Source organism: Neodiprion virginianus, chromosome 4 (genome assembly GCF_021901495.1).
Source record: "Neodiprion virginianus isolate iyNeoVirg1 chromosome 4, iyNeoVirg1.1, whole genome shotgun sequence".
NCBI classification, from domain to species: Eukaryota; Metazoa; Arthropoda; class Insecta; order Hymenoptera; family Diprionidae; genus Neodiprion; species Neodiprion virginianus.
Window position 1 is genome coordinate 26,919,530 of NC_060880.1, and position 27,210 is coordinate 26,946,739.

Sequence of the window (27,210 nt, forward strand, 5' to 3'; positions counted from 1 at the left end):
GATGAGGGGTTCATCAGCTAAGACAAAAAGGAGACTGGATGTCATTATTTTCTTCTCGGGAAATAAGATACATTATTTCGCCTGCGGAATTGGGGGACGCGGAGGCCTTCCTTTCAGATCGATGGCTAATTTCTACTGAGTATATACGTATATACCTAAGTACCTACAACACTTCCCCACATTTCGCGATCGCTTACTTATTACTATACCGCAGGCCGGGCCACTGGAATTTAATTAAAAAATTCCCTCATGTAGGTGCGCCTGCAAAGAGTATTCGGGAAGCGATTCGGGACAACAGATAATAATGATAAAAAGAGAAGAAATATTGGAACGGTGTGTTGTAGACCAATGTTGTAATTTTGAAAAATTTTTTACATTGCACAATTTCTTGCAATTTGATAAAAACTTATCCCTATTAACCGAAATTCAGCATGTTTTTAGGATTTAGGTACTAAACAGATTTCCAGATCTTCTCTCGCCGTTTTTACTGTTCGAGAAAGAATTCAAACAGCATTCAAACATTCTTCTTAAACTTGCGCGTTTGATAAAAGTTTCGAATCTAATTGCGTGACCTTTCACTGGATAATCGTAAAAAACCTATTCTACTCGCTCACAATCATTATCAAGAAGCAAAATAGGGGAAGTAATCTGGACAGAATTTAATCGCGTTCACAACGACTGTTCCTCGGCGCTTGGACATCCCTTTCGAGAATTTTAAGGATCTGTACCGAGAAAAGATAGCGACGTTTTGTCGGGGATGGTGAAACACAGGATCAACGGGACGCTGGGCCTCGGAATTCGTTCGCAAAGTCGTATTGGACGCTTCCGTATCTTGCGTTGAATGGTCTCGAAACTCCCGACGTACGTCGTCTTTGTTGACATCCAGGAGGAAAAGGAGGTCGGAGGCTGCAGGACGAGACTCGCGCAATATTAGACGGCTTTACATCCGGCGAGACAGGAACGATTTACAGTGTCCTTTTCCCGTCCTTCGCGTCCAGCGATCAAGGAGCCCTCCGAAGGAGAGACTTTGGCCGGTGCGGCCGGAGGGATGAGACGAAGAAGAGGACCCACAGGGAGAGCTGGTGGAAAGCCTGTGAGCTTCCCGGGGTTTCCAAGGATTATGAAGGCAGTGATGCCCAACTCGGTTGATTAAATGCGTTGAGTTACGGTCTCTCTCGGTGAGGTAATAACGATCGGCTATAAATTGCAACCTGGAATTGCATTCTCTCGTTATATACATACCGTGCAGGATCTACCTAAGAGGATGATAATGGCTTTTATGCCGTAGCCCGGCATCAAATTAATTTGTGCAACGTTAATAATTCTAGCCGCGTATTTCTTCTTACCGCGAGATGACGTCGAGCGATAGTTACTATCATTTTCCTTGATTCAAAGCCTCGCAGCCTCTGCTCTCAATCAATTTCCACTCTCGAGTCAGTCGTGCGTAAAACTGTTACAATTACAACGATCCGTCGCGTCGCGACGCTTCGCTTCGCTCCTACGAATAATCCGACGGCAAAGCATCGTCGAGCAATAATTAACCGTGACAGACAACAAAGCGGTATTTAATGGTGTTTAGCCCTGCTCCAGAGCTGCCTTCTCGCCGATAACGTTCGCCAACAATGCCTCAAATCCTACATTGTTCCGCTCAATGCCAGTCGGCTTAATTTCGAACAAAATCGGCAACGATTGTTCAACCGAAACCAGGGCCTGAAATATATTCGTGCGCGCGTCAAGATTAGCTTTCATTCGGCACGAATTATGGGGAGTTTAACCCTTGTCGTCGTTATTAACCAGACCAACCCGGTCTCCGCGAGATACGCAACACTGAATCAAAAGTGCAGAGCGTCTCTAAGCTTAATCCGACATTTATGTAATTTTCATACATTTTCACCAAATAAAATAATACTCTAAGCTGCATTGAATATAATTTACTCGTTATTCTTATCCCGAGTGACGACACTCTGATCAGGAGGGTGAGCTCAGGTGTAGACACGTGTGCCGGCACGGAGGAGGGATAGTTTTACTTTATGAGATCGTAAAATACACGTATATACGGTTTTTCAGAGTAATGTTGCATCCCCGATCCTTTTCCGTACACCTTACGCCGGGGGGTGGCTTTATGACGTATGCGTATCATAAACTGGAAATGTCAGAGGTGCGGGATAAACGGAGCAGAATAAAAAGAGGTCCAATCTTGCAGCGTAAAGAAGGAAGAATAAAAAAGTAAGAAAATCTCACAGACAACTATCGACACCTATAACCCGACCGATTTTTTCAATCAGTGATGAATCGGAACAGTGAGACGATTCTTACGAGATAGCAAGATATCGCGGCAAGCGATCAAACGGCGAATAAAGCATCGTCGCGCATGAACTTCCTGGAGTCTAACCATCGGGTTTTTAGTCAGGTCTGATTCATCGTGAGGTCCATTATGATCTCGATGTATCATCTGCATTGAGCAAGCGGAACAACGCGCGTGTGCTTGCTTGATGATACTCAAGGCCGCGTGGATGTTGTCGGCTGTCCTCCACCGTCCTCGTCCTCCGTACGTCCCTCTTGAGTGAAATTGCGAGTTGCTGGTACTTCCGGGATATTAAATCACCCGCGTAATCTACCCCCTCGGCGAAGCCGAGCTGGAAGCCCCGTCCTTTTTGCATATAAACCAGTTCACCTCGTCAAGTATTCATAGAGGATTGTTTATAGTAATTATTTTAATCAACTTTCCGCCAATCCGGCGGCCGGGATTTATCAGTTGCAAAAAAAAAAAGGAAAAAAAAAGAGCACTCACTCTACTCCGCGTTGGCGTTCAATTACCTTGGATATGCATTGCCGATGAAATTTCTCTTCGCGCCCACTTAAACATCACATGTAACCTCCTCCTCGACGACATCTTTCCTTTTTTTTCTCTCTCCCATTCGCTCCAATTTTCACCAACGCACTCGCATCCGGCGACGCGTCCGAGGAACTTTGAATTCCCGCGAATAAGGCAACCGGAGGGAATGATCCGGGGCTTGCAGCCTCCTTAGAGGATCATCTTTCACAACCCTCGCAGCAGCAGCAGCAGCAGCAGCAGTCGGGTAACCAGCCAGCCAACCCAGGAACCCTTATGACTTATGAGAAAACCGGGGTAAAGTTGCACCTCTCGCCTTCTCTCTCTGGCCCTTGTCTTTGGAGAGTCAGAGTGCACGTGAGAGATAGCAGAACGTGAACACGAGGCGTTTATATCAAGGAACTTTGTTAGTCTAATTTATCGAGGAATTTAGTTTTGAATTATTAACGTATTTCGCGACCCTTCCTCTCCCTTGACTCTCCGTTCCCCTCGCCCTCCTCCCGAGTCTCACCGCAGCATCCTCCTCCTCCTATTTCTCCCTCCTGATCCTCGAGCACGCTTGTTCCTCCGCGTCCTGGAATGTCTCGAGTAGGTGATTACGTCGCGATAGCATCCCGCTCGACACGGCGCTATACAGTTTACGATACCGCAATGCGAGTCTCGAATTCGTTACCTCCGAGCCTCATACACTCGAAACTGTGCCATTGCGGTTGTAATCATCGTTAAAAGGACCTTCCTGCGGTCCTTCATATACTCGCCGTTAATATCTCGAACGCGATCTTTTCTGCGAACGTAATTTTCAACGGACGGAATGAACCACCGCGTTTAGCGTGAAAATTAGGTTCGGGAAAAAGAGTGACAATTAACGGAATACCGAAGTTATCCCTCGTAGAAAAAGATTCGCTATTTAAGCTCATACATGTACTCCACAAGTTTCTTTCAATACCATTAAGGTATTACACGGACTATTCCGCAGTTGAAATCCGAACTCGAATCATCAAGTACTTAAGAACTTGCAGCAGTGAGTAAAGCGTTTCGAAAACTAGTAAATAACTACCAGCACTGGAAAAGTCAAGTGCTGTTGAGAAGTAAAAAAGTCTTTCACTCCGGCCCGGCGACATTGCTGGCGAAAAGAAGCGACCTAGCTTCCAGACTCGTGTTATGAAAATTCACAGGCAAAATATAATTCATTCGCTTCGTATCGATTATACTGATACGAACAGTTTCTGTACAACAGCACATGTAAGACACATGTACGTAAACCTGTTTAGAAATTTTCTCCTCATCACTTCCTACATCGTACGATACATGTTTACGTATTCTGTTACACTACCTGGTTGGTTACCCAAGAAGAAACAAGGCCTCGCTACGCATAAAAGCGAGTAAAAAAAAAACGGAGGGAGTAATAGTAATAATAATAATGAAAACAACAACAAGAACAACGATATCCGACGATATTCCGCAATTAGCTGAATACACGGCAGAGCAGGGACGCGCGGTTGGAGTTCCTGCACGGTATGGGGAACGGTAAGATAACACCAACAGCCCCGGTGGCTCCTCCATCATCTGGGAGCCGTTCGAAAACCCCGACCCTGTTGGTCGTATCGATCAGCGACGGGGTAGCGAAGTGCTCGCCAGGGCAGCCGGAGTCAGGGGTAGGACTTTTAATCCCTCCCCCTGTGTCGGCCTCGTGCAGGGTACTTCCGGCCCTTGCTAGAACCGCGCATGTACGGCAGAGAGGTTCGTAAGTGCGTGCAGCGGCGCGTTGTCTCGTGTCTGAGAATCAGATGCCAGGTGAAGATAACCTTGACAACGATGACCGGGTCGTTTTATGGACGTGACCTCTCGCCCACGTCCCCGCGTACCGTACGTGGCGCAAGTGTAGGTACAAGGTACCCGGTATTCCCAACAACGACCAAGGCATCGGACGTATTTCCCCGCTCGATAAGAGCACGGATTCATTCCCGAGAAACGACGGATACTCGACTTTCAAAGAGAGAGCCACTGTTATACCTAAGAGTGGTTTTAAAACGGGTTGCAGGCGGTTTTAAAAGACCGACTAAATTGAGTCGGCCGCACGTCGGACTTGTCAATCAGGAAGAGCGTTCCGGGCGATGATCCGTTTTCATTTAGACCGAAAACTGCGCGGTATTTAAATCCTTTGGTCTACTCGGTTGTAAGTGACTTCGAGACTAGCTTGCCAGCTGGTACGCATCTCTCATAACAGATGACGGACAGTTCCATCTCCTCCTCGGCACTACACTAAACCAGACGATCAAGATTTCTTTGATCTCGGGTCAGGTAGCGCGGGCGTGTTATTTCCCGTACTCGCCCACCCGACGACCCCTCTCAAACCGGGAAGAGGCGAGCCTCTTCGAGCACCGGATGATGCACCGTGTCCAACGATCCGAACGCATCCGAACCTCGAGCCATAATTACACCTTAAAATCACAACTCTCGAGTCGGTAGCGGCGGCTCCACTTTCGTGGATAGACGTCAGGTGCATCGTCCTAGGTGCCTACCAGCCTACTCTGGAAAAAGAAACGCCAACTCCCAACAAGAAACAGCCACCGGCAAGTACCAACCACCCTCACTTGACTCTCGCCTGCTGCACTGCACGCTGCTGGGTAAGTACCTCGCTTTGAACCCGCGACTTCGTGTCGCGCACACACTTCTCGGCGTGGCAGAGAAAGAGGCACACCTGGAAACACCGCAAGCTGGTCATTGTAACGTGGTAATAAGGAAAGCACAGGGCTTTCCACGCGTGTGTCTTTAACACTCAGCTTGCACCCTGTGGTTTCCGGACATTGTCAAGCGTGACTCTAGCCGGCTGAGTCCATCTCCGTCTCATTGTGAGTATAGTTCCAAGTGGCTAAAAATGTCGATGCGGTCGATTGGACGCATTTCCCGTCTGACGGTAAGAACGAAGGTCTTCCGTCCTCTGATCACATATTTCTCTTCAGTCGGTTCTGAGGTTTTTAGAAATTTTTTCACATCGAAATCCTGAGAATGACTGTACGTTCTGTGACAGCTTGTTCGTCGTAACGGAAGACGTAAGCTCGCGTCATGAGTCGCGCGCACTGTCGGGTCTCTCCCGAAGCGAGAGAGGATGTTAGATTTGTCAAAGGGTTGCAGCGGCATCGATGACAAATCGGCCGTTCCTTTGGCCGAGGTGGAGCCTCATTTTTCATCCCATAAAGGTCTTGTAATTGTGGAATTTTTCCGGCGGCTTTACACTCGCTGCGGTATGAGAAATATTCACCGATCATAGGCCAACAAAGGAAAGAACGTTCAACACTTTATCTATAGTGAAAACAGAAATAAATATTAAAAAACAAAAAACTCAAGCATTAAAACCCCTCGAAATAATCCCTGCTATCCGGATTAGTTCTTCTTGTAGCTTAAACGCACATACGGCCTGATCGGGAAAGCTAGACGAGCTTTTGTCACGTATCCGACGCGCAGTCCATCCAATCGTCTGCAGATACGTGAAGGGTCGTGAAATGAAGAGTTTGCATTTCGTTTCGACCGTAAAGCTGTGTCGACAGAAGATATGGTCTAACGCTTTGTGGATAGGCACTTTCGCTCCCTTGTTCCAAGTCGTTGTACCTCGACTCTCACACGAGACGACGACTTATTTCTGCATCCCATTCGATTCTTTTCGCGGGGAAACGAGGTCATTTTCACGGCTGGTAAGGGGTGCTCTGCTGCACATGAATCAATGTGTCTGCATCCGACCGTAAAGGACACAAGGAGTGGTTTACACATTCGCACACACACGTACAAGGTACAGTATGAGTCGACGGCTTCGATCGACGACTGGAAATGCATTCCCTCGAGGCTTTTATTTCGTCCGCTTTGGAGGCCTTTTCTATCCTTACCAAATGTGGGTCAGATATATTCTCGAATAGTTCGAATAGACAGCTGACGTTCACGGACACCTTCACCTTTTCCATTTCGCTCTGGCGGACTGTTATTATCCAGCGTGAACTTGCAGCATCTCCGTCTTTCGAATCTCTGTTAATTAAATTTTGCAAACATTCGCGAAAACGCGGTATGATGGAAAGGGGTGAGAAAATATGAGACGACGACGACGATGACGACGACGACGACGAGAGATTTCCGACGAGGCGGAAGAAATTCCTTGGCAACGATCGGATGGGTGGTAGGTTTACCCGAAAGCCAAAGTCATCCTGAGGGATGGACTGGCAAAGCTGACGCTTCGGATTCAACGAGCCGAATCTGAACGGGTCTACGGTGACTTACATGGATTTTCATCCTCGAATCATAGATGACGCGTGCCAGATCCGTCAAAAGTATCAATCTCCCGGAATACAGGCCTATGAAAAAGCTCGGAGGATCGATCCTGGCGGCATCAGGGTAAACGGGCGCGTCTAGATAGCGGTTTTGAAAAGTGTCGTTTATACGCGATCCGCATACATATCTATATCCCGAACGGGCGATGAAAGAAAGGCGGGGGAAAGTGTAAAAAAGAGGGTCTCGTAATGGTAGCGACAAGCCATTAATCCTTGGTTTTAATAAAAATCCCACTGTGGCGAGAATGCAGCCTGTCGTCAACCCTTTAGGTACGAGCTCGCCATTTTCCCGGAAAAATAATCAAAATACAAAATACAAAATAAAAAGAAAATGAACGGCAGATCATTTTTCAAACGAGGTAATCACACCGCGCAACGGTGTCATATTTGATTACAGGTTACGTTTGAGTCGTCTACCCGTCAACGATCCCTTAAATTCCGTCGGCTCGATATGGTCTTCGGTTTTTCACGCCTGACCGACCTCACTTTCTCGTGGTAAATGCACAACGTTTAGTTACGCTCAACAGTGGCAGGTATACAACATATAAAATAGAACAGAGTTCACGGTAAGAGGTGAAAAAAGTCCGACCAATTTAATACGATCCTTTGAAATTTCAGTCACGTTTTCAACCACATAGCGAGAAGTCAGAAAACAAAAAGTTTTCCAGCTCCTAATACAGCTTTTCGTTCCGCCTATCTTCACCTTTTTTTCTAACCTCGAATTTTCAAACGATACGAGGCAGCGATTAACGGACGTAGACGCGCAGTGATCGCCGAGGTAATAATAATGTGCAAGCTAGTTCGCGGGCGGAAACAGATGAGTGACGTCATAGGGAGAATCGGAAGTACGGGATGAGCATGGTTCTCGTGGCGCGTGACATTGTAGAAACAAACAGGCGCCCCTCGCTCCCAAAAGGGCTGGGAAAACAACCCTTGGTGACGTCCCCGTAGCTGCTGCACGGCACCCGCGAACCGTGCAACGCCTTTCTAACGAACCTGTTATTTTAGGAATGCCACGCTAATGGAACCACCTAAAATCGGCTCGAACGCCGCCACCTTTCATTGTGCCTGACTACCCTGTTTTTAAATGGGTTTGACGGTCCCGTTGACCCACCATCCGACGTACAAGCAAATAAACAAACAAAGCTTTTCCCTCCGGGAATATGCCTCGCGGATGATCAGGACCGGACAAGAGCAACGGGACACGGAGTGGTCGCAAGAGAGGAAAATTAACACGGAAAAAAAGAATTCTGGGTATTCCTGATTTTCGCGATGAATCTGGATGTATTCAATATCTGGATAAATTCTCTTCCACTCACCGCGTCACAACTTATACAGCAGCAGCAGCAAAGATCAAGAAAGTTTCCTTTTCGGCTCATGGACTTACCTGTAACAAACGAATAGATAAGGTTAATAAAACGTAACACCTTGGTTGAAAAAGGTTCGTGTACAAAATGCTTTCAACGTAGACTCTTTTAAACTGGTCGCCGGGAAGACGGAAGATGCGCACAGAGGCAACGAGATTTCTCCCTCGAGGTATTTTCATTTTATTCTCTTTCCAAATCGCATTTTTATGCAAAGCAGAGTTCCCCGGTCTATCTAAAAATCAATCTTGTAATGGGATCCTTTTAATCCGTATTAGGCCCATTGTCAGGGAAACCAGTCTGGGCTTAAGTTAAGTTAGTCCGGAGGTTTTCGGCCGCGGAGTAAGATAACCCGTCGGGATCGGTCCGCCGCTCGTTGTTGGGGCTCGTCTCGGCTTTGACGATTGTTTTGAAAGGATTTTGTCAGCTGTGTACATATAAATAACTCCGCTACGCTCCGATCCGTTCACTGAAGGGTGTATATTTTTGGCTGGAAGTCAAATTTTGAGTGCACGACAAATACTGGATGGGGGTAGTAAATACACGTGTTATATATATACGTATACTGCCCGTTTACACGCGTTATAACATAACGAATGTGTTTCCATCGAGCAGTGGTGACCCACCGGATGTTTGAGATCGTTCAACCGCAAACGTATAGCTCAAAACAGGCCACACCGTAAAGCGAATGTTGTTTTTCGAATGTTGAATTTTTCTCGTATACTTTAGTCAAGTCGTGACACTGCTGTGATATAAATTTCCTGTAACTCTCGCACTGGATGCCGAAAATTTACAATTTCCTGGGGAATTATCATCGATCTGAGAAGAAATAGGCACTGTAAAAATTGTGGCCTTAGGTGTATTATGAAATTTTAGTACAACAGCACGCGGCCTTTTGGTGCGGTTGGTTCGGCTTCGGGTTTAGCTCCTCCGGTTTTGGGTGGAAACCTAATCCGGGGTTGAAATAAATTATTTCGAGGATTTGGATCGTTAAAAAAATCGCCATCTCGTAGATCAGAAACCGGACACCCTGAGGCACTATAATAAAAACCAGAAGAACCGCCGATTTAGCGAAACGTGATACAAGTGAATGCGTCATTAACACTTGAAACGGGGTAATAAAGAAGTCGCAGGACGACGCGCGGTGCATTCCTTCTTAAAAGCGTTTTGTCTAGCTGCCAAAAACAATAGCATCAGGTCGTTTCTCTCGCGAAATTTTGAGCGCGCCGTGCGCAGCCTCTCGCGTTTCGAACTGCAAGTACGTACGCATATTTCCTACGCCGGAATTCCATTTTAGCAAGCATAAACTTTCCGATCCGAGATAATACGGAGAACGTGAAGAAAGCTCCTGTAGCTCGACCGAAGGACCCCAGAGAGCCGCTCTAATCTCCTTGCGGTCGGTGTAAATTATATTTTCACCAGCGTTGTGACCAAATCCGTGGTTCAAACTTGCCTCAAAATATGGGGAAACCACCGTCCATCTACTTACGCTCTTATTTTTTACGCTAACAAAGGCCATTGTTCAACCAGATACCCAACTAACGCGATATGGAAACCAGATTCCTCCTTTTGCCTCTCATCCAATGAATCTAACAAGTAAGCCCTGCTATATCTGTACGCTGCATTCAAATTATACGTAACGTATTCGAGCGTAAAGTAAATGGTGCATTCGAAGGTGTCATACGTATGTATAGGTACGTGTATATATATATAAATTTACATGAGAGGAATAATTAAGTCGAGAAACGACTCCCCCTCATTTCATTATTATGCTTACTGGCCTCACTGACGCGCGTCTGGAATTACTTTGCATCATCGACACGCTTGCGTTTCTTTTATCGGTATAAAAATGATATAGGATAAGTCATTTTAACGAGCATGCGTGTACGCGTATCTTTATAGTTGTGTAAAAAATATGATAACAAAATATGAACCTTCACTTCAATTTACTTCTAACTGCCCAATTCCATGTTACAGATATCACGGTAATTTTTTAATTCAAACGCTATTTTATCGGTGCATGCAAGCTCAACAAATTTCACACGTAGTTCTGGTTCACAGGTTCTTTATATGTTTAGATAACGAGAAAGAAAGGAAAAAAAATAAAAGTCTACGTATAATACGGTCTTCTTCTTTTCACCACTTTTAACGACTTTCAACGTTTATCTTTACAGCTTCTGTGCTGTGTGACAGTGTCACACGCCGAATACCTCGGCGATTAGAATTAATAGCCTCAATAATATAAGAATATTATTAATGGCCGTTAAAATAGCGATGAAATGTATGAAAAATTACGGTCAAAGATCGAGTTTTTATCTATCTCCAAAACAATCGCCGAAACGGGAATCGTCCACCCCAGTTTTAGAGGGCAGCAAATTTCGAGTAACAGATGTACGGATATACCTATGATAAAAGCTGCACGACCCGATGCTCGGAGGGCATGCGGGTAAAATTCGCGTTTTCCACCATCGGCGGTTAGTTCTTTTGTTGCAACGTATCGAGCGAGTCTATTATTCGGAAGTTTCTATTCGCGCTTTGTACAAAAACTCCCTCGAATCAATAGGATTACAGGAGTAGCAGATGCTTGCAACCACCAGAGTTTTATACAGCCGGTAGATTTCGGTGGAATTTTCATCATGGGAATAAGACGAGCGGTAGTAGATGTAACAATTTTCCGTAAGCGCGTAGCGACGCGGGACTGCCGATAAGTTTGATTAATTATTTGTAATAAATGAGGCTAAATGAGAGGGAAAATTATAGGCCTTCGGTTCAGCCGAAGCGCGGGGTAACAAAGTGTTCGCGAATACAAGGCGAAATTTCACCCGGTATTACAGTTAAAATGGAGAGAAGCAAGAAGGCGGGCACGCTCCAACGGAGATAAGTAAGCTCGATTACGGGGCTTGAGAAGGCGGGAAATTGAAACTGAAATTGAAAGCGAAAGCGATATCTACGCGGCTTGGGTGTAACAGCGGTGCTAACGAGGGTAACGAGATAGAAAAATAAAGAAGAGAAGAGAATACCGAGTCGAAAAAAGGAACAAAAATAAAAAGAAGAAATATATGAAAACGGTGTAGCTAGTCGACGTCGCGCGAGTAGCTCGTTGCAATTACAAAGCCTGCATCGGGTTATAAGGAGAATGAATTATGTAGAATGAAGAGAGGAAAGGTTGCCGCATCATCAGCATCCTGCGGAGAGCAACGCGCAGCCGCGCAGAGAGGGCGAGGCGAGAGGAGGCCGACTAATCGTAGATTATGTACTTCACTTCGAGTCTGTTGCAGGGCTGGGGAGTGGGACGACGAATCTTACCTACGAGTCACCGTGCAGCTGGATATACTATAAGTTTGAAAACGAAAATAGGACACGGCGCATCTCGCGCGTCGAGATCCGGCGAGATCTCCATTACCAAATTCCTGGGCGCACAAAACGGATAATTAGTGTCTTCGCTCCGCCTCCCCCTCGCCCTCGGCCTCGCCGCTCACGCACACGCACGAGTATTCGTCTATCTCATCGTCTTCTTATTCAGAGGGTTTATTTCGGTGTGCGGCGTCGCCGTCGTGCGTACAAAGCCCCATTCATAGCCGCGAACGCGGATCTCCGTCTCTCTCTCTCTCACTCTCTCTCGCTCTTTCGCTCTTTTCGGACGGCAGGGGGCGGCAAAAAGAAAGGAGAACGGAAAAGACCGGGCGTGCAACGTGTGTAAGAGTAAAAGTGGGAGGCACAGAGACAGATGTGAGCAGCCACGGCTGTCACTCAGGCGTCAAGGGATCATCGCGCTCCGCGAGGAGGAGAGGAAGGAAGGAAAAATGGAGGAGGTTCGAGATACGGAGGTGAGGCGAGGCGAACGAGGAGAGAGGGCGAAAAGCTCAATGGTAAAAATATCAGCTATTTCGATGGCAAAAACTGAGGGAGTGTCGGAGGGTGTGAGAGAGAGAGAGAGAGAAAGCGAAAGAAAAAAGAACTTTAGGGGGGATTAAATAGAGTATATCGTTCCGTGAAATTGATAAGTTCTAGTTAGGGAAGCAAGGGAGAGTCTCCTCCGACTGCGGAAAGCTCGGCTGACCTTCTGGAACCAGCTGCTACTTCTCGCTTTGTTCTTTACCGCGGATCTCATCCTACCGGAGCCGCCGCAGAACGACCGCGTGTTATTTTTAAGTGGTTAGGTATGTTAAAATACCGCGGGAAAAAAAAGATGCGGTAAGGAGAAAAGGAGGAAATTTAAAGAAGAAAAAATGAAAATTTCCGCACTTGTGTAAATAAGTTAGGTTCACCCATAACGCTTGCAGCGCGCTCTCGACCGCGCGTTTGTTTTTCTCTATTTTTATCCCCTGCACTTTCGTTTTTCCTTTTTCCACAATTTTCCATGCGAAAACTGGTGTAATCGAGAACGCGGAGGGAGTTTCGCTGAAACAATAGGGCGGTTTATTCCCCCATAAGTCGGAATGGTTCCGCCATTTGCATATCGATCACGTTACGTTTGTTCGCCAAATCCCTGGTTCCCTGGTTCCCATTTGCCGTGTTGGTACACGCAGGTTCGTATAAGGCATAGGCACGACCCTGCAACTTACTCATACAGCGCCGACTATTAATTGTGATACCTCCGCGTATAAATAAGGCTTCGTTCGATAACGCGGAAGCACGGCGGCGTATGCATGCGGGATTTGCGCACCCCAAGGGGATCAACCAATTTCCTCATTGGAAAGAAAAAATATTGCCCAAACCCATAGATTTCTCAACCATGACGGTGATAGGTAAAACAGTCGATTAATCCGATCCATACAAATGGTAATTGTAATATCGTTAAACAGAAATCATGGATGATACGCTTGGTACTTTCAGCATAATCCAAGATTCAAGATTCATTTCAAAGCACAGATTGAGTAGCTTGATTCATCCACACTTTTCGAATTGGATTTTAATTGTCATTTGTATTTAAGTGAGGTTTTTTACTCGTCGACTTGTTTGATTCATTTTATACCGTATTACACAGTTCAATTTTACAATTTCAATTGTTTTGAAATATTTGCCCACCTTTTACGCGATGAGAAGGTGGGACAGATCCTTGTACAAGACATACCGGTGAATTATCTCTGAAGTGTAGTCATAAACGAAAATTCATACTTCAGTGGCAGATATACCTTAGGTGTACGTTTCGGCCTATTTTGGGCAAATTTTTATGGTTCTGGATGTTCATATATTGACATAAAATACATCGAACTCTGATCTGACTTTACCCTCCGTCGGTTATTCACGTCCAGTATTTATAGGTATCGGTAAACATGATAAATAGTCAACGTTTGGCCCGACTTCCTTTGTCCTGATCTACCATGGCACAGTTAGTACGAAGCATACAAGCCCTGCAGTGTGCAATTTTATTAGGTAACCATTAGCGAACATCACGTGCGACTGTGAGATTCTAGTTCTTGCAAACAACGCGGATTTTCCATGCGGCATCTGCAGGCCTGTCTCCGTGTAAAATAACCACCACACCGTGGAACATCCTGGCCGATAGCGCAAGGAATGTGCAACACTACAAAACGAGCACTAACCCGCAGCTTTTCACCGTTGGGAAGGTAAGCCGGTTTTTCTCCGACTTTAACAAGGATAAATCAGAGTTAAACAGCGTTGAGTTGGGTCCGTAACGCTCGCAGTGAACCCTGACAGTTTCCTAGGAACACGGGGAACGGTGTCGGCCTGTAATTCAACCCGTTAATGGTCGAGGTAATGAAAATCTCGCCATGGTACGTCGCGTCGTGGCAAACCCTCAGCTTTCCGCATTTGCGGGAGAAATGGGTACAGACAGTGAGTCACTGTTCCTGGCTACCGTTTCAAATCGTATACAGATTAACAAGTGCGGAATGGCCTCCGAATTGTCCGGAAGCAACTGTTGGGCAATAGGAAACGTGAAACGCTCAAACGCGAGGCTACGAATCAACTTTGCGATTTATTGTTCAAGTTTTGGATCGTTTGTGGTAATTAATAGTGTAGAAAAATAGTAATAATACTTCTCGACTTTTGGACAGGATTGATTTTACTCCGTATACTTCAGCCGACATTAGACCAAATCAAAAGAGTGAGTAATCACGCTTTGAAGTTTGATTGTACGTTAATTTGAAGCAAAAGCTTGAGTTGCAACTCTCGCAATTCAAACAGTGATATTTCGCGATTGTTTTGTCTAATATTTATCAAGGAGAGTCGGTTGGATTTTTCTCGGCGTCAGTCACGAAGAACGAGTTCCAAAAAATATTCCGATCTCAGGTATATACATAAAATATTTGAAATGGTGAAATATCGGTGAATTGAGAATATTGAAATAAGGGTACCTGGAAAATTTTGAATTTGTTCAGCCTGAATAAACTGGCGAACTGAATATTTCATTGGACTCTTCAATCCCCTCGATCGATCATTCGCTCATCCTCCCTTCCTTATTCGAAATAAAACGAAACTCACGCAGTGCCAACAATGATAATAATAATGAACGACAGTTCTAGAAAGTATGGATGTATAATTTCGGAGCCACCCTGTGTGGAGTGTGACGGAGGGGGTGGAGAACAGGGGCGTTTTCATCGACGATTTGGGAGTAATAGGTACAGGCACTATTCAGGGATACGTATTATAAGAGAATCGTCGTCACATCTGTGCTTGGGGAGGTTCCGTGGCGTCAAAGGCTGAGGAGCAGAACCGAACAGCCCCAGTCGCGTGTATTAAATTCAATATCGCGATTCAATAATCTCTTGATTTTCTGATCGATTAGGTACCCTGCTTACGCCGGGCATGCTGCGGGAGTCCCTTAAAGGGTGTCAAAGATGAGAAAAAGAACGAGATAAAGAGATGAAGAGTGAGAAAAAAAAATAATAATTTCTCGGCCCGGAGTTTAATATAGGGTGTCATATTTCAGCCAGCAGCATAGCGAGGAACGGGGAGGTTAAGGGTTGCCAACCACACGGACGACGGACGCTGGGTATAGACATACCGCACACACAAAAGCCCAGTGGATACCGTGTATTAAAAATACGTGCAGAGAAGAAGGACCTTCATAAAAGGAGAATGCTTTTTGTCTTGTTGCGAGTGCAAGAATATACATGTACGTTAGATGTATACATATACTGAGAATCCAATAAGAAGGAGACTAGACGTGTGAATACATTTGGGTGCGCGTGTATGTGTAGACCATGTGTGTGTAAAACATAACGTAGACCCGGGTCTGAAGGGGGTTTGACGTCATCGTAAATTGTCGGCATTTTTCAATTTCGTTCCTAAAAAAATACGACCGAGTCTCCCGTCAGTGGTGTGGATGTGTAGGGATTTTTTCAACATACCGAACACTCGAGATTTAATTTAGAGAATGGGACGACACTGGGGGAGGAACAAAAATTTTTTCCCGACTTTTTTTCAACAGATAGCAAGAAATAATTGCGATAATCGCGAACGACTCGGTAGTCGGATTGATCTTCGATTCGAAACGAGCCGTCATATGTATACTCACGGGCACGTGTCAATTAGCGTGAGAAGCGAATGCAAAAAAGCGTTATTAAAATTGAAAGGTAAAGAAGAGAGAAAAACAAAATCACCGCAGCGGAGAAAAATCAAACGGTGATAATCCAGCGAAACCTTAAGCACGCGTCAAAGTCGACGGTGGAATAAAAAATTCAAAATTAATTCCACCGACCCTTTCGTCGTCTTTGTTATACATTTAATCCCTTTCCATCTCTCTCTCTCTGTCTCTCTCACCTTTCGACTTCTCTCTTACTGCCCCGCTCTGTCGCGCAATCAGTGCGAATCACGCCGAGTAGCGTTCAGCGAGAGAAAGAGAGAGGGAAAAAACGAAACGGGGCCCAACATGTGCCGCGTAAAAAATCCTAGGGTTCCTCTATTAGTAGCCCGTCTCGACAATGGGGGTACAAGCGCGTAGTACGGGTGATGGTGCCAGAGGAAAAAATTAAACGGGGTGCGACAGATGTACGCACCACGTGCCACGCTATGATTCCTGGGCTCCCTCTCCAACGCCCCCCCCCCCTACCCCGCCCCTCCCGCCTCTCGACACAATGTGCCCCGCGTAGTCGAAATGCATGGAAAAAATGTTAAATGGTCTAATTGAGCCGAGGGTGGAGGGGGAGGATGGATACCGGGTCGTTAGCCAGCGCACCGTGACTGGTACTTCCATGGCAGCAGATCCTGTTCTCGAAATTCGCATGTTCCCTTTAAGCCCGTGTCGTTTTTTAATTTATTTTTTTTGCATTTTTCGATTCAAGGGTAATTATACTTGTTTTATTTTAGGACATACTTAAGGGGCAATTTGGAAATATTTGCATAATATTCCGTTAACGATAGCGTTCTCTGAGTGGTTTATTCCAGCCTGTGATATGTGACACTTTGCCTCAATTAGCGGAGAGGTATTTTTTGAATCTTCGAGGATGTTTGGAGATTACTTTCTCCGACGATTGAACACCCTGTATCTCAATTAGCGAACGTTGCTACATACGTACCCACGTTGCTTGGGTATAAAAGATTCTAGGACTTTTATTTACGAAGAAGTATGGTTTTCGAATAATTGTTTACTACGGATCAAAGTCAAGCAAAATTACTTTCGGTTCGAGTAAAATCTTTGCCAAATATAATAATGATAATTTGTCATCACAAAGTACACAGATCGAAATGAATTATCAAAAGTAAAAAAGATAGCAGTTGTAAGAATTTTGCAGGACACAAGTAGATTCTCCGTAAATTTCAAGGACTTTTTGCAAAGGAGTCCCGAATTCTACTCTACGTCACGTCAAGTGTAGAGTAGAGGTCGATACGGTTTTGGGTCGCGGTTGGTTAACAAGTGACCCAGATATGTTACGGACTGTGGTTAATTTGAAACAATTTCCGAAAAACGGACGTTCCAAAGACGTCGGAGCTTAATCAAGCTAAGCCGCACTGCCAAGCTGGCAGAGTTGCGTTGCGCCGGGCCATAAGACGGGCTTGACTTTCCTTCTAACGAAGATTAAACAGCAACGGCATTATACCCATTACAACTTATTTACTCCAATTTATCTTCATTTCCATGAGGTATAATCCGTCTCCTCGGGTATGTGTCCATCCGTCCGTCATTGCCGCGTTCCGCAGTCGCAATCGCGTTTATTTCAGGCCGATGCGGCATTCTTTATCCGTATTCAGATCGCTCTTCCCGGCGAGTGTTGAATATGCATCGAATCTCCGATTTAATTCCTCCCGGAATCCAGTTCTTTGTTCTTCGGGCGGAGTCGCGGACGTTTCAACGTTGTTAAAAATCCGCACGCTTATAGCGAGCCTGCATGTAGGTAATGACGAGGCCAGGGAGGGAGGATTCCAAGTGCGCGGTACGTATACCCAACGCGAGTTTGTATAATCGGGCGAAAGCTTCGCGGAGATCGGCGCCGATTGAATTGGTAAAATCAAAATCCTAAATTCAAATATCGCACTTGAAATAATCGCGACCTCCCGGGTTTCAAGGGTGCGGCAGGGGCGGGGAAGGGGCACAAATAAGAGGAACCCGGAGCTGTTTGTTGCGTAAGAGCCTCGAGCAACAATGCGAACCCTCGTGCAAGGGTGACGCCGGTGCTTCGGCCCCCTTCCCCAAAATTATTCTAATGACTCGCGAGGGGTGGAAGAGCCCCGGGCGTCTCTAAATAGCCGACGGTATTGCCGCGAAAACATTTGTTTCAAATCTAGCGAGGGATTGAATTTGGGATAACACGATTTCCCGTTTTTTTGGCAAGCTTGCGGGAAAATTTTACGCATTAACGAATTTGCAGGTTGTTTCGAAACGTACGGCCGGTAGAATGCACCTACGTCTCCTCGTCCGTTAGTCGGGTCGAAATCAATCATGCAGGAACTTGGCGACGTTATCTACAGCATGCAGAGAAAATTTGCATAGATATCTGATACCGTCGTGTAATAATTAACCTTGGAGCTGCTTGGAGACGTAAAATAAAATGGTTCGCGTACAGAAACTGTCTCGCGTGTTTCGTTGGTATACGGAGGTGTATTATTTTTAATTGCGCCTACGACTTTGTAATTAGGAAAATCAATAACACCGTCTTGTCCCCGAGGCCTGCTGTTACCACCGTCCCAGCTCGCTCGATCAATTCGCCCAGTTTTTCCCTCCCCGAGCCTCGTTCTCTCGTATTTCTCCCTCTCTCTCCCTCTCCTCCGGAGCGCATTGTAAAAATCCATCACTTCGAGTATCTAATTACCCAGTTAATTGTTACTGAACAGCTCAATTGGCTTTTTGGTAAGAACCCTAACAATGCTCAATGTCTTGCAATTAATCGAGGATAAAATTCCCCGGGAATGATATTAATCATAACGAGCCACCGCTGCAGTTCCTTCCCGTCGAAACGAAACTAATGTAAGCCTTATTCGAGCAATCCTCGGCATCGTTCACGCATACAAATCAGTCCCTATGTGCATTGCAGATTTATGCCTGACGATTATATAGCTCATGAGCATTAAATCCCGCGTCTGCAACTGCTCAGATAATTTTTATGCCTCGTTAAAAAATTGTATCACCGCGCCTGCGTGGCAATTGCGTAAAATTAAATAAGCGGGCAGCTGGGTTTGAAGAACGACCAGATACTAAAGTCATTTCATTCGTCAATTAGACTCAATCAGCTTCGCCGGCTTTTTTTATCAAAATCTCAATCCAACCCACAAACCGATCTCGGTTTAGTAAATTCTCTCAAGTAAAGTTAAGATGAAGCTCATCAGTGCTAATGTGTAAATAAAGCCTCAGTTTCACAATGATCGCAACGAGCAGGGAATTTTTGCGATGAATTGATACCCGGTCCGCTTTGAGTTAATACCCCCAGCTGTATATTGCTCCGGCCGATTTTCGTCGCGTATCATCAAGTTTCATTCGATTACACGAAGCTCTTACGGCTCGCGATATACGGGCTTTATTGTCAGCTCCGAGGTCAATTGTCGGACACGATGTATACACGCGTCCATTACACGCGTATAAACGACCTAATTTCATTTACAAAGCCTTTTGATTGACGACAGACCCTGTACAATTGATGCAGTTTAAGAACCGCCGGCTATACACCGCCGTTATATCGTATAAAGCATTGCGCAGAAGGGTACGGAGAGCTTACGCGGCTTGTTCTTGCATTACATCCACGTACAAGGTTGGGTTAGGTGACTGGCATGATATTCTCCATCAGCCTAATCTGTAATCAGTAATACCGGCCGGGGTATGATTAAAAAGAGATTTTCTACCCGTTACTCACCCCCGTAGTTCCGTTTGCCAGCGACTCGTGGTACGAGCTTCCAAAAGATCAAGTTTCGTCCTTGATGACGGTGTACGAACATCGTGCGCTGCACGATTCGATCGCGTGACAGTCGTTTTCGAATATCGTTGCGAGCAAGCGGAAAGGAGGCCCCAATTCACGGATCAAGAGGTAAAATAAAAATCCGGGTACAATCCGAGGCACCGCCGACTAGGTTCGCCAATTTCCCGGACAATCGCGGCGTCGCGGGTTCGCGTCGTATTTGAAATTTATCACTTTGCCCCGTGGAAGGACCTGATCCTCGTGAACTCCATGGGATCCGCGTACTCCTTTTACCAGCTCCAGCTACGCGGGGACAATTCACGCGGGGTTTCTGTATCTCGGTGAATTATTGCCGGAGCTTCGATTATCACGTGTGATTTCTCACAGCGATCCGGCTTTGCCGCCGTGCCGAGGGGCGAAACAATGCTGCAACCTCCAAGTTGGACGCTCGATCAGGTCGGTTTACTCGGCCAGTCCCGCAAAACGTTCACTCTCTCCGGCGTAGGAGCGCGGAAAAACCTCAAGAGGGAACTTCCACTTTTATTCACGGTCAAATCGACGCGGCGCGACGACGTCCGCGGTTCCGCAGGTCCGGTATCGGTCATCAATGCGCCATATTTCATGCCCTATCTGCTCGGCGCACCGAGCTACGCCTATGCCGGCTATCCTTCGTCCTGGAGGCGAGCACAGAGGGAGAGGGGCGCGGTATCACCTCATCCAGATGACTCTCCGATCGCGGGAAAGGAATGCGACGAAGAAATATCCCTAACGAGAATCTGAAAAATCATTTCAACGGCTGCGGCCGAGGCTCCGGCTGCGCGGTTTTAAAGTTTTTAAATTAACCGGTGGTAGCCTCGAGTCTCCGGCGACTGGATATCTTGGGTAGAATTTACTGGCTCTAGTTCGTGTGCTTCGCTTCTCGGGGAAGTCGCTAATTCGATTTATTCCCCGATCCGCGTGACGCTTCCGGCTGATTTTCTGTTCGTTTCTTTATTTTTCGATTCTTTTTCGGGATTGAAAAACGACGAGGCGAAAGAAGGGGGTGACATCGCTACAACGTGCGGCGAGGGATTACGAAATAGGATAAAGCGGACGGCAAAAGTTAGGGGCAATCCGGGTCGTTGCGTGTCTGCAGTAAGAAGAAACTTCAAAGCGTTTCCTATATCAAAAACACCTGCCGCCCCGTAGAAGCTTAATATTTCCCGACCACACCGCACGTACGTACGTGGGGATTCGGATGGGCCATACTGTAAATCAAAACTCATCTGGAAATAAACTACTGGTTTTCTACCTCCTAAAACCACGCCGTGCGCGTGGAGTCACCACGTCCCCGGGTGTTTCCGTAGAAATAACAAGAAAATAAGACACGATAATCCCCCGCGGTAACTGACATGTGTATCAAATTACTTCGCTGATGCGGTAAGTTGTCATCGCGTGTGCTTCCGACCAGCGCGCATGCGCCGTACCGATAAATCTGAACCGCTCATTTAAATTCCAAAGATGCTGGAGGCGGCGAGGAGAGGAGACTGCTACAGGCGAAAGGAGACACCAGGCATCAGCTGAGCAGGAGTCAACTACCTCACGCACCGTGAATAATACACACTTTTCAAGCGATGGACAACATTCTGAGTGCGAACATTCACAGAGTCCCGTCGTTAGGACAAACGGAATTGATACGGTCCATTTTACTCGTTATCGGTGCCTGTTGTAGGTTCACGGGTTTTTTTTTTTTTGTTTTATGTCAGACTTTACAGTTTCTGGTAGCAATGTTCATACTTATTTTGGTGTGTTCCGTAATTTAGCACTGAGTGCTTGAACGAGGGTCGCGAGGTTACGGTTACCGTTTCAAATGCTGGCGGCAGCTTTCGAAGAAGCCGAGTAAAAAGAGGCATAGGTAATTGGCCGTTGGAGAATTTATTCGCCGGGGCAACGGGGAAAACGAATCCTTTCTCCGGTTTTGAGTGCGCGTACGCGGGAGGGTAACTTTACCTGCTTCTGCACCCTCGGAAAGAGCTGAAAGAAGCCTCGCAACGCGACGGACGTGGACGAGGAGGGTCTCAAGGATTCTTCGATACTCGCTGCGAGAGGATAATACTATCTGGAAAAGGATCGTCACTTAAAATATTCCTTCCGTTTCATCAAACACTTACCCCAGTGCTCTGTACCTGCCGACCGGCGGTGGTGCCCTATCGCTTACTAAACAGGCCCCTTCTCTGGGTCCGTGATACAGGCGTACGGATAGCGAGAGAAGCAAGGCTTTGATCAAACGGCGACGACGGTCGAACCGTAAAAGGCAACCAACCGACCGGTTAGGAAGACATCAATTATCGTAGCATCTCTATCGAGTAAAGGCTTTCTAGATCCGCAGATAAAGCATTTTGGTGTAGGAAACTTTTAGACGCCGAGCTCCCCTTCGAAAGAGTAGTTCTCGCTGTCAAACTACACGGCGTATACGCTTCGCGTCGTACAAAGGTGACGCGTTTATCTCCTCGACTAATGAACGAAGAGGTTGTATTATACTTTGCGACAAAGCCGCTGCATCCTTAAAAAAAATGGTCGCGTGCAGCGGTGCAATGAGACAACGAGGTGTGTTGTAACGACGATGACTATTCGTCGCGAGGCTCGTGCGGCACGAAGAGTAATGATCCCCTTTTCTCGCCGGCGAATAGTTGACAAATTTTGATCCTCGGACCCGTCGTCACGCTCGGCTCTATCCTCGCTGTTTCTCCGCATCCCCGGGTCGGTATTCAATTTCCTAAATTACGGGCTGACGGAAGATCGCGTATTAAAACGGTGCTCACTTCGAACGTCTGTCCAGATTGCAGGTTGTAAGGAAGGATACGTACAAGGAGAAGCGTAGAGGCGAGATACGAGAGAGCCAAAGTGCTTCTATCAAAGTCAGACTCACCTTGCCAACCGAGGATCCCAACCTGCCCCGTCGAAACTATATCGGGCAAATTGAGCCTCATATTTTTCTCGTAAAACGTGAAACTCTTTGAAAAAGGATAATCTTCCAGGCGTCCCGATATTAAATCTTCCGTTGTTACCGAGATACTGCGCAACTTGTTTACACTTTGCTTCACAAAATCCGGTGTTACCTCTCCGCTACTTCTTAAAAATTATTCCTAAAACAGTTTTCTCTGTTCACTATATCGACGCCTATGGTGGAAGTAAACCAAGTTCGCCGTAAAGTATCTTGACGCAGCTCGAGATTCGAAGAGACAAGAAGCTGAGGTCGCAAGGCGGACCAGACTCCGGGTCGTTACCATTCAGTGGAGAGTTCGAAGGAGCTTAATTTTCCGCACTCCTGAGCGCGTAATCTTAATTAGACGAACTCGTCTCTCGACTCGCCTCATCCTTGACTTGACCGCGTGCTTCGCAACTCTCGTATATAGGTGTGCGTGCGCGTATATATCTCGACTCCGTGGTCCCTTACAGTAACTCATTAGTTGATGGACCTTTGTAGCTGGAACGGTTTACTTCGCCGAAGACGGGTATCGGTACACGAAACAAAAGCGAAACACACCGGCTGAGCCCAGCTTCGAGTGATTAGCTAATGGAGGTGAAATTCGCTTCCTCTGCATCAAGTCTAGTGCGAACAGCCCCGCTTCGACGAAATTCTCAAATTATCAGCCCCCGGCCACGGGGTGGAGAAAGGCGAGCGATGCTTTAACTCCGGCTCTTCTCTTCGCCCGGTATACCGCCGTCGGGTGGTAATGTTTAACCGTAAACCACGCTACCTCTAATTAAATTATTAAATCATCAAATTTCACGCTCCCCTCCCATACCCTTAGACACCGTCATCCAGACTTGATCATCGGTGAGGATTCGAAGGCCCGTTGCCGACGCTGGGTACACATATAGATCCATCAAAACATATATATACCTGTCAACGTTCGAATATATGACCTACCCTAATAAAAGCGCAAATCATCGGACCAACATGCTTTCTTTCTGCTTGAACATCATTGTTAGAGGTACCAAGACCGTTCTCTGTACATAACTATGTATATGATCGCGAGGATGTGTGTAAATATATATAATGTATATATATATATGTATACGTATATGCGCAGTCACTTTAAGGTATCGATAATCACATGTCATTAATATAATCGATTGACGGACGTTGATTACAAGGTTCAAAGCTGTGTTTCGAGTACTTGTTTTTTTTTTTTTTCATTCTCTTCTCTAGCCACGACTGTTTCGATCCCAGGCAGAAGATTAATTGGAGACTATTGAAACTGTGCCTGTTATATACTCAGTTGTAGTAACTCGGTATAATTTCGGGTCATTACGAGGATCTAGCACAGCTTCTTGCCGGGTAAATTCATCCGTTAGTCAAAACGATCAATTAATATTGTAGATCCTCCCTTCGAACACTCGCGGTCTCTGCCCGCATTCCCAGCTTATTTCGAGAAACGCAAAGCGTATAACCGGATTTTGTGCCGCCGAAACGGAGTTTGCCACCAAGTCGGAGAGTCGAACTTCGAAAGTATATTATAATGCGTGGCTTACTGTTTTAATGGGGCCGTATGTAGAGTAGGTGGCCGCTCCTATTGTCTTTAACTCACCTGAGACCGCAAAGGCAGCTCGGGGCGGACAGGCGTACAGCACAGCACCGCACCATCGGTCGGACACAACGCCATTGTTTCTAAACAGGACCTTCTTTCTTGTTCCTTGGACGGCCTAACATGGCTAGCGCGTATTTTATTCAAACTTTTTACTCCGCAAGGAACTTGTAACCGTATCCGCAGCCTGCGTAGTACTCGCACGCTCATGCTGTAGCTGACCAACCGAGCTTCTGCATTTTTATAAAAATATACACTTCGGTAACTGCAGGAGTCACCTCGGGAGTTTATTCATAGCCATTCGCTATGTGACCCGGGATTTTCTCGTAGCAAGAGTAGATCTTGCGACGTTCAAAGTACGAACCGATGTTGAAGTGATTTTTTAAAAAGACCGTTCACTTGTTGCTATTGCGTTTTTTCGAATAAGCGTTTCCCGTCCAACGTGGAGTATGGCAGATTTCGAAACGTGCCGCTTTGAAAGTGTATCTTATCCGGAGGCGTTGACAGTTAAGAGTATAACGTAGCACGGAGATATCGTGTGTCTTGTAAGACAAGCGTGAGGTATTATGCCTGAAATATTGTATGCCTACGCTTGGATCTGGTAACCCAAGACACTTACTCACGCACGAGCGCACCGCGCATTCACACTGGCGCAAACACACCTTCGATATGTAATGCAAGTAGCTTCCTAGCTTCTGCTTCGGTACCTACCTTCGTCCTAAGGGTCACCGTCCTTGACGCTCGTTCAACACTCACGTAGCTCATACTCGACCTCGCAAGCGCGGCACCGCCTTTGCGAGCGGTACGTTAAACCAAAATCGCTGGATCAAGGGTCATCCTTGATCGCTGATCGGTTCAATTGTGTCTACCAAGAAATTAGCCACCATTGGAACTAACAATAAGCGCGTTCATCAGTTAAGAATTGGCTCCATCGTCAAAACTGCCGCCGACGCGGGTCGCATTGTATCCATTTCGACGAAGCACCTCCCGACTTTTCAAGTATCGTTCTTATCAGAAAAGTAACGATCGGAGTTCTCGGTGAACGCGTTCACGCTAAACAGAGTTCTAAATGCGAGAGTGTAGCACAGCGGTCTGTTGCTCCCCTACACCGTCCGTAAGCTAGGTACGATTCCGGGTTTGTTTGTTTGATCAGCTGAGTCGAAAGGTCCTTGTAGATGGGGTGAGGCTCGTAAATCAGAATTACGTGGATTCTCATTTGGTCTACGGACAGTTTACCGAGCTTTTGTAGTGCACGGGAAGTTATGCGATGGTCATTGTAGCAAATATGCGATGAAAATACGGAGCGGCCAAACATGCTCGTCGTCGTTCCAAAGTTTGACTATGCAAAGAGGAGAGGAAAGGGGACAGGTAGGCGTCTGTAGTTTTGAAATATGCATCGACTACACGTATTGTGACTAGTTATCACGACGACGAAACGAATGGGCGACTGTAAACAAAGTCCGTATTACGGTAGTTCAGCTGTTATAGTTGAGATACGTGTCGGTTTTACGGCAGAACTATGGGTCCATCTCGTTCGGGTAGGTCGTCTGCAGTGTTACGTGTCCTATGATTGCGAGTGATTTATAGGTCGGTTAATATCCCCGCCTAGGTGCACATAAATATCTTCTAGTTCAGAGATAGTCGATTGTTTTGTTATTGCTGTCATTGCGCGATCGCTGAGGACTATCGACAGATTTATTATCAAAGCAATTAAAACTATGCGTGCATATCTACTATCCTCGCTTGCACGCGCGTATCCGTATACCCAGACGTAACAAGTCCGCTGCCGGTGCTGCTTGATCCAGTATGAGAAATCTTTGCCAATGACAGATTAATTTATTATACAGACTGGAGAGCTTACTAAGATAAGCTGTATTCTGTTTGAAATGTAGACCAAATATTTTAGATACCGTGCCGTTTATTTGAGTTTCAGTCAAGTACCGAGGAAGCAAGTTTCTTTCTCATACTGTCACGTGTGCAAAAGTTCTCTTGTAATTCCCTCCAAACTTCCGTACGTACATAACTTCGAGAAATTTGGACGTGGGTTATTTAATTTCCCAAATACCGCGCGTCACTTTCCCCTAGTTATTAATATTAACCGTGTGTATACCATTCCATCTTCATCCTCGCTGATGAACCAAGTCGCCGATTTTCCATCCCTCTGAATTTCTTTCGAAAAGTAATTTCAATATGCCGAACAAACCGAAAGAAATATCGCATGCTACGGGCGGATCGTGGATGCCGCATAAAGCACGTAATATGTATGTTGGTACATGGCGCTCGAATCGATACAGAAAATATTGAAATAGCTACCTTGACTAAAACGAGTCCTGCGGCCGCTGGTTGCACCGTTAGTGGCTGGTAGACACGTGGGGAAGGTAATGGAAGAGAGATAAAATGAGAAAAAAACGGGGGAAAAGAAATTGATAAATTATTGCCGACGCGCGTAAAGCATGTTGCGGGACGGTGAGCACCAGATAGGAACTCGGGGCCACGCCTAGACGAGAAACAGTTCAAACTCTCGCCATTACGCTCGACGTTCGAGAGACGAAGCTGGCCGGGCCAAAGTGGCACTTCGAACAAGAGGGTCGGTCGCGTGGGCAAAGGTGTAGCAGGTCTGAAACAAAGCCGAACGTCGCGACGTCTGTGCCGCGAGACAAAGGGACACATCACGAATGGAGTCGTAAATCCCAAACGTGTCACGATTTTTATGCTCCTGCATTCCCCCTCACGAGAAATGCCACTTAGTTGCGCAAAGCTGTTCGATTTAATTATTATACGTACCAAAGGCGAGTGGAGTATTATTTTAATTGGTGTAAAAAGCCGCGAGAACGA

The 27,210-nt window shown here is 46.2% G+C and overlaps 1 protein-coding gene across 1 annotated transcript in view; it reads right to left on the reverse strand.

The window, feature by feature from the left end:
- LOC124302267 (roundabout homolog 2-like) overlaps positions 1 to 27,210 on the reverse strand; it is a 213,805-nt gene that overhangs the window by 85,276 nt on the left and 101,319 nt on the right. The gene's annotated exons all lie outside the window — the stretch shown is intronic.